We start from the raw sequence: 11,671 nt of genomic DNA, 5'->3' as shown, positions 1-11,671 counted from the left end.
CCCTAAGGCAAATTACATTAAATTTTTATACTTGGATTTTGTTATGGTGTTAATCATGTCTTGCCTACCATTAATAACACTTTCAAAGCAATTCTGTGTTTATATATTGGGGTTTGCATGAAATAGGTAAGGGATACATATGTAAAATTTTCCCTTACACTTTGTATAAGCACTGTGGTTTACAAAATTGTTCATGATGATTTGTTACAGGCATTCAACATTCCAACACCAATCCCACCACCATTACACCTTCCCTCCACCATTGTTTTCAATTTTCCCAACCACCCTTTCAGCCTGCCCCCTTAGCAGACCCTCAGTAATTTATTTTATATTACTTGTTTCCAATAATTTGCTAACAGAGTGATGAAAAATGTTTCCTTAAAAGAAACTTAGTGAAAGTTGTTGCATCTCATCATGGAGTGATTAAGTCCTTGTATAAGAGATTACTAAAATGTTGTTACAGGTTAAGCCTTCTGTGTTTGTTTTGTTAATCCAGGTTGCTTGCCTTTTCCATCATATCTCACCCAATCTGGTATGCTACTACTGGTTTATTAGAGTTGTAGAATTTGAGATGTTGCTCTGGAAGTCCAGCTTTTTAGTGGGTTGATATTGCTGGAATTAAATTTTTAACTGGGTGGCAGCTTTGGGGTGTGTGTGTGTGTGTGTGTGTGTGTGTGTGTGTGTGTTTGTGTGTGTGTGTGAGAGAGAGAGATAGATAGATAGATAGATAGATAGAGAGAGAGAGAGAGAGAGAGAGAGAGAGAGAGAGAGAGAGAGAGAGACTGCTGGGTCTTCCGGAAGTACAGGAAAATGGAGGGAGGTAGCCCTTCCTGACTGTGAAAGCATGGATATTTTAATCACAAAACCTGCATACCTGATTTTTTCAGCAGATTAATTTCTGCATGAGACTCCATCCTGAAGCAGTGGAGTCCGGCCGGGAGGAGCATGGCAGCAGTTTTTGAGTGTGGGGACAATTGACTTCCGGGACTCTGTTTTGGCGGGCACTGAGCTGACTCACCTCCCTACAGTCCACATTTCTAGAGAACAGTTTTGTCTTCTGCACTTGTTCATAGCATTGGCGCAATGAATATTGGTTGAACAAATAAATGAAAATCCAAAGCAACCATAACTTTAAGTTTAATCTAAAACGCTTTTAAGTGCTATGGAATGAGCCAGATGGTGAATGAGAAAGTGGTACAAGTTGGTTCTAGTCTCTATATCCATGGCACAAACATTACTGTGCACATCTGGGGGACTTTCCAGATGTAGCTTCTCAGGTCCCATGCACAAGAGTGTGCACATGTAATGAGCATCCTGGTTGGTTTGGATGAAGCCTTTGGGGCACACTGCTGGGAGGTGAATATTTGCCTAAATCCAGCCCATGATTATGTTAATATCTGCCCTCATGGAAATGATTTGGCGATGATGATCAGATTTGATATAGCTGCCTTGGAAACAATTTTGCTATCTTAAAGAAACTTCAGAATAAACCTCTACTGCTGAGTAGTAATTAAGGTGCAGAAATCATTAAGTCATTCATTATAAAAATTGAATTATGATGTTGTATTTAAACAGTAAGTAAACCAAGGGGGTTTTATTGCATTTTTTAATTTAATAAACTAATGTTGGCAGATGTATTAAGTACAAATATGGTTATACACATACAAACCAGTTATGTCAAAAGACTAATTTTTGTAGATGAATCTTCCACAGAAGATCCAAGTCCTCTCTGCCCCTCCTGACAGTGTGCACAGCTGATATATATACATCATTTTCCTTGATTTCTATCTTTTCTGTTCTTTATGACAATAACATCACTTTGTGTTTTAGGTGGGTCTGAGGTGATAGTTCTATACATCTTTTAGTATGATCATTCAGTCTTACCTAATCTCACATAAAGTGATGATTCAGAATGAGTATAAATAGAAAAATACCAAGAGGCAACAGATTATGATTTTGGGGCTGGAGCGATAGCACAGCGGGTAGGGCATTTGCCTTGCACGTGGCTGACCCAGGTTCGATTCCCAGCATCCCATATGGTCCCCTGAGCACTGCCAGAGGTAATTCCTGAGTGGAGAGCCAGGAGTGACCCCTGTGCATCACCAGGTGTGACCCAAAAAGCAAAAAAAAATTATGATTTTACCCTTTAAAAATTTGTGTTCTCCTTAGTGAAAAACCTAGACTGATCAGAGCTTTAGAACTAATATTTTGGTGGGATTATTTGGGGGGGGGGCGGGCACTGGAGTGATAGCACAGCGGGTAGGGCATTTGCCTTTCACGTGGCCGACCTGGGTTTGATTCCTCCGTCCCTATCAGAGAGCCCGGCAAGCTACCAAGAGTATCTCGCCCGCACAACAGAGCCTGGCAAGCTACCCGTGTTGTATTCACTATGCCAAAAACAGTAGCAAGCCTTGCAATGGAGATATTACTGGTGCCCACTCAAGCAAATCAATGAATAATGGGATGACAGTGTGACATGATAGTGTCATTTTGGGGGAAGAAAATGGAGAGAAGCCCTAGAACAGTGTACTATGTCTGACAAGTCTGTTTCTTCAGTACCTGTTTTTGTTAAAGATTCCATAAATACATTTCGCCTCATGCCTTTGTGAGACTTTTTTAATTATAATTATCTGGGCAAATTACCATTTGGCAAGTATCAGCTCAGTGTCTCTACTGTCATCTTTTCTTATTTAAATTAAGCATCCTTGATTGGGAGATTAATTTACTGTCTCCCAGCTAAATTCCACATAGTAATTATTTCTTTTTTTTTTTTTTAAATTTTATTGAATCACCATGTGGAGGGTTACATAGTTCTCAGGATTATGTCGGTTATACAATTCTCAAACACCCTTCCCTTCACCAGTGCCCATCCTCCATCACCAACCCCCCCAGTATACCTGCCGCCCCCTCCCACCTCCCCAGTCCCCACCCTTGTACTTGATAAGTTTCACTTCATTTATGCCTTATCTCGATTACATTCCATGTTTCAACACACAACTCACTACCGTTGTTGGGGTTTCCCCCAAAAAAGAAAAGCAGTCCTATTGCCAAGGAGGCATTTGATAGTTCTCCACTGCTAAGAATATAGAGATATTAAGTCCCGCTGTTTGTTACATAACTTTTCTTTTTCCCCCTTGCCCCGCGCCACCGAGTTCACGCCTGTTTAGTAATCGCCACGCTGCCTGACAAGGGAAAAAAAAAAAAACGAAAAAAACGAAAAGGATGGTTATTTCCCGTCATCAGTAGACGTGGGGCTCTGGCTTAGTTGATAGACTAGTAGAGTGTCTGGAAGCAGTTTCTGGAACCGAAGGTCTTGCGCTGGTATCGGCTCCGGCTCGAGATTCTACCAGCGTCCCACTGTTCCATGTACATAATTTTCCCCTTATATCCCATTCCCACGCCACCAGGTCTGTTTGCTTAATGGACATCACACTGTAGTTGACGACACGCCGCGTTTCTTCCCGAGAAAGAAGAAAATTTCTTCTCAGCTGGCATGGGGATATAGCTTAGTTTAGTCTAGAGAGATGGCTACCGTTTTGATTGCCTTCAATATTTCAGCAACAGACTTACTATTCTTGTTAGGATCTCCCACAAAAGTCCGACCCATTAAAAGCGAACCATTACATATTGCTGATGCTAAGATGACATTAGGTTTCTGTATAAAGTCCAGGGAAAGTACAACCAGAAATAACATCACTACAAACTTTTACCCTTTTATGGTGCTCATAAGATGGAGAAGTCCTGCGCTGTGCTCAGGAGGGAGGAGTTGAGAGAGAGAGACAGGTTAAAAGAATTGGGGGATGCCCGGGTCCCACTGTTTCAGCGCACCGTGGGGTCTCTGGTCCCATGCCGGAATTAGTTCAGTGGGCTGCCTGGAGTCCAAGGGCGCTCCCTTGGGCTCTTCCATCATGTTCGCTCCGCAGCCGGATCCAAAGGGAAGCACACGTGGGGGAGGTGGGTTTAAATATCTATCTGCTCTGGGCGGGGGTCGCCGCCCCCGCCCCCTGGGGTCTCCCGCAAGCGCGCGAAAGCGTCCTGTTTCAGCTGGATCGCCGGCTCCATTTTGCGCTCAGGAAAGCCGCGGATCCTGCGCTGTGCTCAGGAGGGAGGAGTTGAGAGAGAGAGACAGGTTAAAAGAATTGGGGGATGCCCGGGTCCCACTGTTTCAGCGCACCGTGGGGTCTCTGGTCCCATGCCGGAATTAGTTCAGTGGGCTGCCTGGAGTCCAAGGGCGCTCCCTTGGGCTCTTCCATCATGTTCGCTCCGCAGCCAGATCCAAAGGGGAGTAATTATTTCTTAAGAGATTTCATGAAAACTCCCGGTTTTGCCAACATTTTGTACTAACAACCTTATTCCATGACTCAGCATTCAATTTGTATCACATAATCTGCTGAATTTTAAGTTTGAGTTAAAAATCTCTTAGAAGAACAAAAATTTCATGAAAGATTTTATTCAAATGGTCCTTGTGAACATCTCTACAGTACATTTGTATTTGAGGCTTCATGTGAAATCATCAAACCATCTTCTTGGACTTCTATAACAATGTCCTGTAAAATATTAAAAATTATTTGGTCTGTTTGAGAAGATATTCTCAAGATATTTAGAAGAATATTCAGATTTTATTGAGTCTTTTTAATGCCATGAGTTCTTTAATGTTGTTGGAGGCCTGTCTTTGAAATTAAGATATTTTTAGATATCATCAATCATCATTCTCAAAGTGGCAGACATCAATTTATTCATTTGATCCTTTAGTTTGGAGCTCTTTTAAATAATACCAACTGAATTAATACTTATTAAAGGAAAAATCTGGAAAGACATGAGTTTCAAGAAGAAATGATATATACCTGGGAAGATTAGTTTCTATGTATGCTGACACCCAGTGTAACTTGTTTAATCCCCAGAGGCATAGCTATGCGTTTCCCAAGAGATAGAGAAGTGAGTGCGGTGATCGGAATAAACATAATCTCCATGCTCCAGGATTATATGTGCCATACAATGAAACTCAGTCAAATAGGTCTTCTGGGGATGAATTCTGTTTCCTAAATTGGAGTTTCTGAGAGCGAAAAAGACCTCAGCTTCCTTGAAGCCAACAGGGAGCTGTCCAGGGTTCTGACTCTTCCATCAGCACCTCTGACCTTGCAGATTTTGCAGACTTTGCAGCTCTTCTTGCTGGCCACATGCCAGTTTTGGCAGGAAGGAGCAAATGCTTACAACGTGAACCTTCTGTCGTGCCTGACTTGCCCTGACCTATGCCTAATAATTCTCTTACCTTACTTGTGCCTGTTGTAGCCGTGTTACCGTCCTAGTTAGAGCAAAGATTCCCAAAGCTGATTCTATATTCATAATTAGCAGGAATCTCTGGGGCTAGGGTCTATGACTTTGAGGTATAATGCCCTACATTAATTTTTTAGTTTTCTTACAGTATTTCTTTTAAGAATTGGGTCTTATTCATCTTTTTTTTCTTCATTGAATGGATAGTAAATTGTAGTATTTGTTTTTTTTCCACCTCTAGAAAGGTAATCAGGAAAAAGTGTATTTAAAATTCTAGCCTATAGAATTCAACAACCCATATCCTATGAAAAACATGGAGGTTTCTAAAAAGATTTTTAAAAATAGAATTACAATATGATCCTGCAATCCTGTTTCTGGATATCTTTCCAAAAGGATTTAAAACATGGTCTTGAAATGATAGTACCATTCTCATATTCATTGCCATGCTGTTCATATGAAACAGCTTAAATGTTCATCAAAAGATGGATGGATAAATAAAATGTGGTGTACATAATTGAATTTATTCATTTCAAAAAAGGAAACTTTGATATTAATGACACCATGGATAAACCTTAAGAAATTATTGTAAGTGCAATAAATGAATCACATAAATTAACATGAGCCCTTATTTATGTTACTTAGTGTAATTTAATATATAAACAAAGTAGAATGGTGATTTGTATGTAGGAATTAGGGTGATGGAGAAATGGGGAACTCTTGTTTACTAGATAAAATTTCAGATATGCAAGATAACATTTATTGAAGTCTCATATTTCAGTAAATACAATGTTATTAAAATGACTAAAGGTTAAGTTTTTTGGTTTATTTTTGCCAGGACTTAAAGGAATTTATAAAAACATACTATCAGAAATATTATTTCTTGGACAATTCAGTTCAGTATGTAAATGAATAACTTGGTAAGTAAATCCACATATGTGGACTTTTAAAATTGAATATCCATGAGATAGACCATATCCATGAGATAGACTATTACAAAGATGTTCATGTTTGGATTTCACATACAATGATCCAACACCCCACCACTGTACACTTCCCACCACCAATATCTCCCATTCCCTCCTACCATCCTCCACCCTCCACAACCCCAGCCTCCCTCTATGACAGTCACTTTTCTTTGCTTTCTCTCTTTACCTTTAGTGTATTATGGTTTGCAATACAGGTACTAGGAGGTCATCATGTTTTTCCAGAATATTCAGTATTTTTATAGGGAAAGTAAGGCTGCAGTAGCTTTTTAACTGGGTAAGAGCTTTGTGGTGTGGATGTGACTGTCAAGGCTTTCAGAAGTACAGGGATCTGGCGGGAGGTAGCCCATCTCGACTTTGAGAAGACTGGAGATTTCAGTCACAAAATCCACATACCTGAATTTTCAACAGATTGTATCTAGGTGAGGTCTGTCCTGAGATGGTGGAGTCAGGCTGGGTGCATAATGGAGATTTTGGATTGTGGAAACAAGAAGCTACTGTGGACTCTGCTTGGAAGACACCAGGCCCTCTCCCTTCCTCCCCAATTTATACCATCCATTCAGCCTTGCATGGGTTAGAGATTTACTGCGGCTTTTGATCTCTTTCGAGATTTAGTTTTGGGTCTCTGAACAAGGCTGATAAATGAGCTTGTATAGCTGAGTCAGAGATGGGTTTGTGGGCATGGCTCCCACATACCTAACTTTTGGCTATTTAATTTCTTGGGAAACTTGGCCTTGAGTTGTTGGGGTCCAGCCAGAGGTACAGCTGCAATTTGGAGATATTAGGAAGCCTGAAGTCACCATCAGGCTGCTGATGTCCTTGCCCTGCAGGTACAGGATGATCTGCTGGCAGAACCTACTGCCTATCTGTTCATTTATATCATGGAAATATGCATCTATCCAAAGTTCTGGAAAAGTAATGAATTCAACCAACATCTATCAGTAGACAGTAACATTCAATGGGTTACTAAGAAACTAAAGTGAGCAACTCAAGAGGTTAAAATAATTTTTGCTTTCAAGTATCTAAAAACATCTTATATAATCTTAGGTTTTACCCTTTATTATTAAGCATCATTTACATTTCATATGAACCTTTGGTTTATTTTTACAGCTCTTCAGAGCTATTGAATAAATAGCTTATAGGGGTCACAGCGTGTAAGAACCAAGTTCTCTGTGAAAGTTCTCTGTGAAAACCAAGTTTTCTGTGAAATCAAGTCCAAGGAACTTGTAGGCAGAAATTCATGTACAATTGAGAATGCTATTGCAAAGGGACAAACTTGGCAGAATACATACATTCTAAAGGCTTGACAGATAAGCCATTGACTAGCACATTAAATAATAGAGGGAATATCCAATTTCCTATCAACATAAATTGCTTCTCATATTTCCCAGAGCAAAGCACATCCTGACCTGTCAATGCCAATTGTTTCAGTCTTCTCCAAGCTCTTCAAACCTGGTTCTAGAGTGGTAATTGCCAAGTTTTATGTTTTCATCATACTGTAAGTTATTACCATCTCCAAATATTATGTACTAACCTAGTTATGGCCAGTCACCGTCTTTGTAGATGTGAATGTTATATGAAAATAGGTACAACCTTGTCCTGACTTCAAATTGTTAATAATGCAGCCATTAAGCACATTATTAAGAAGATGCATTCAAGTGTATATAATTGTAAAGCGTATTAGTATTATTCCTTTGTCTGTTACTGTCATATTTATTTTATGGCTCACAAAGTATGTTGAATACACATTCTAAATTTACTCTGAATTTCTGCAGAACTTCCAAGAAAACACTATAGATACTATAAGCCTATTTTATATTACAGTGCCAATATACTAAAAATAATGTAATGCTTTTAAATGGTTTCATCCAAATACAGAGCAAGAGGTGAGAAACAGAAGCATCTATCTAGGACTCTTCTTTGTTAGGTATAACAAAAGATAAACACAGCACACAGATGAGCCGAATGACTTGGAAAGAAAAAAAAGAAGGAAAATAAACCTTCATCTGGCTGTCTTTTCTTCAACTAATATAATAATACTATGTAAGTATTTACACAGGAGAAATGGGGCTGGAGAGATAATAAACCAGATAAGGCACTTGCCTTGCACACAGCTGACCCAGGTTGATCCCTCAAGGACCTTCAGGAGTAATCTTTGTTGGACCTGGAATAAGTCCTGATCAGTGCCAGGTGTGCCCAACACTATAACCAATAAAATTGAAGAAATGCTGAAAACATGGAAGTATTGCAATGATCAGATTTTATGTTATTTATTATTGGAACAAAATGTAAAATGTTTTTGATGACAGATAACATGCTCTGTGTCTTTTAGATATAAAGTGTATTTATTTTTTTCAACAGGCAAGGAGATTTTTGTCCAGTGCAACTCAACAGCACCAGTTTCCGATTAGGAATGATACACAGCCAAGAGGGTTGCTGCACCTTAGACACTGGGATTTGTTTCAGGCTTGCATCAAGCAGAGTCGGAGACGAGAAAGAACAGAGTCTTGTCCCTGAGAAGAAATTCTTGGCAAAGTGAAGATAAAGCTTTAGTACTGAAAAGGTTCTTTGAAAACATGACAGAATTCTATGAGATAATAAATAATTCAGGACTTAAAAAAAAGGACAGAAAAATGGCTTTTCTGTAAATGTGAATTCCTAGAATTCACTTGGTTTGAGCAGGTAAACCAATCTGACTCCCCTTTTCTGTGTACTCACTGTATAGACGTAACAAAATCCAATTCCAGGCAGAACAAGGTTGAGCAGGCAAGAGTTCAAAGCCCACAACGTATCTCTCTGCTCTTGTTGTCTAATCAGCTCTTAAAGGTGACAGATGAGTAAAGATACCAGAAACATCTTGTTCCTGCTTGATTTTTAACTAAACAAAGTGTATCTTATCAATCAGAAATGAGTAAGAAATTCCTCGGTAAGGTAGCGAGCCTAATAAAATCTGGAGGTTTGGGACTGATTCTCTACTCTTTTCTCCATCCATGTACTACCCCAAGTAAGCTCATGTTTCTGAAAAAAAAAAAAAAAAACTGTGACTCCCAAAGGAATACTTCTTGCTCTGACCTCGTCACCGAGCTTTTAGACATGGATACCCAACTGCCTACTTAACATGTCTGTGTGAGAGCCATTTAGGCATTTAAAATTTAATATGTGCTGTATTTCAAGGAAGTACTTACCACTAATTGAAACAATTGTGTTTGTTTATTTGTTTCCCAGTTGGGAATTGATTCTCAGATAATCCCCACTGTATTCTAAGCACCCGGGAGCAAGTTCTTTGGCAGTTCTTTTCATCCTTTGATACTCAGTGCCTGGAATAGTGCCTACCTCATATAGTAGGCCTTTATTAAATCAAGTATTTTATTTTATAATAATCTGCCTGTGTTAGGCATGGTCTTAGCACAGAGTCTGGTTTCTTATGCAAGAAGATAGAATGTCATCTACCAGAGTACTTTTGTAGTGTGAGGATTGAAGGGTTGTGGAGTTAGACCTCATTTTTGAGAACAGACTCTGTAAGATGAATGAAAATTTAAGCGAAAAATTTCTAGCATGAATTATAGTTCTTAACAGTCATACTAATTTATTGATGTTGTTTAGTATTAATAAAGTAAGTTTATAAAAACTACCGAAGAATTAGTTTCTCCTACAGTTTTAATACTAGAGGCATTCAGGAAGCCCTGGATATTAATTTATAACTAGCAGGTCAAGGAGAAAGTCACTGAAGGATCCTTTCAAGGACTCAAATCCTTTAAATGTCAATCAGTGGATGAAATTTTCCAGATGATGGTCATTTTCACTTATAAGCCAGTCGTACATTTACAGTATCTTTTTCCCCCAGAACAGTAATGAAATGTATTTCACCAGCAGCAGCTTTCAGAAGGATCTGTCAGTGACTTTAATAATCAGTTTATTTTGCTCCAGGTTTCTAGATCATCTTTTGAAATTTGCTAGGTAATGCTTATTTGAAACATTAAAGTGTAAAGCTAGAAGATTTCTTTATATCACTTAATATAAACTCCCTTATGTATCTCTTTCAAATACTGTACTGTCAATGTTGAATATCATTTTCAGTTCTTTTTCTTTTTCTTTTTGGGGTTACACTGGGCTATACTCAGGGGTTACTCTTGGCTCTGCACTCAGGAATTACTCCTGGTGGTTCTTGGGGGACCATATGGGATGTAGGGAATTGAACCCAGGTCGACTGCATGCAAGGCAAATGCCCTACCTGCTATACTATACTATCACTCTAACCCCTTATTTTCATTTTTTTTTTTTTTTGCTTTTTGGATCACACCCAGTGATGCTCAGAGATTACTCCTGTTTTGGCACTCAGGAATTACTCCTGGCAGTGCTTGGGGGACCATATGGGATGCCAGGGATCAAACCCAGGTCGGTCGCGTGCAAGGCAAATACCCTACTCACTGTACTATCGGTTTGGCCCATTTTTCAATTCTTTGAAGGTAAGAATTGTGCTTTACAGAGCCAAAGTGATAGTTCAATGGGTAGGGCACTTGTCTTGCATGTAGCCATCCCGAATTTGATCAAAGCATCCCATATGGTTCCCCAAGCCCACAAAAAGTGATCTCTGAGCACAGAGCCAGGAGTAATCTCTGAGCACCACCAGGTGTGGCCCCAAAACTAAAAAAATTAAAAAGAATTATGCTTTTTATAATAATGTGCTACAAGTACTCTAGGTTGGGGCCTATTTGACTGTAGAACTGCCTCATTTGTTTTAGATGCTCAGTATCTAGCATCTCCAAGCAAATGCTTAAAGAACAAATCATCTCTAATAAAGTCACTTTGGTAATTAGACAAGCTAGACAATATTTATTGGCTTGCTACAAAATAACAAAATAAAGATTTGCATAATCTAAAATTTAATTTAGAATGATTTTATTAGGTTTGGGGGAATTAGTCAGAGGCACCCAAATTTTACAGCACTTCATGTTTCTGACAGTCTTTTATGAACTTAATATTTTTATTGGTGACTCATAGTTAATTGTTTAATTGTGAGTTAGGAATATAAAGTCCTGAATTTTCTCAGATATTCCCTGGAGCAGAAAATTGATTTTACGATGAATAAGATTTGACTGAAGAGAAAAATCAGAATGTAAATAATTATTACCTTAGATCTCATTTCATTTTCTTTCTTCCTTTTTTTATTTTAATGCTATTTAAGTATCATAGCAGCTTGTCTCATGGAGAAGAGACTACTGGAATTGGTTAGACTTTCTTGCTGTAGCAAGTACAAAAATTTTCAGACAGTTTTGATCATCTGCCATAGAGTGTTGCTTGCAAGAACTCATTTCATTATCTAAAGAACTTAGCAGGTATTATTGTATTTCCATTTTCTGTACCTATGCATCAGCTTCACATCACTTTATAATTCAGTTTTATATTGCCATATTATT

At 38.8% G+C, this 11,671-nt stretch overlaps 1 non-coding gene across 1 annotated transcript; it reads right to left on the bottom strand.

Annotated features, from left to right (window-relative positions):
* Positions 1-11,429: 11,429 nt before the first annotated feature.
* Positions 11,430-11,554, bottom strand: LOC129400943 (small nucleolar RNA SNORA28). Its single transcript, XR_008627989.1, has one exon. It is a non-coding gene; the product is annotated as a small nucleolar RNA SNORA28 (small nucleolar RNA).
* Positions 11,555-11,671: the final 117 nt, after the last annotated feature.

Source organism: Sorex araneus, chromosome 1 (assembly GCF_027595985.1).
Source record: "Sorex araneus isolate mSorAra2 chromosome 1, mSorAra2.pri, whole genome shotgun sequence".
Classification (NCBI taxonomy): domain Eukaryota; kingdom Metazoa; phylum Chordata; class Mammalia; order Eulipotyphla; family Soricidae; genus Sorex; species Sorex araneus.
The sequence above is the reverse complement of the archived record's forward strand: the minus strand, read 5'-3'. Positions and strand labels throughout refer to the sequence as shown.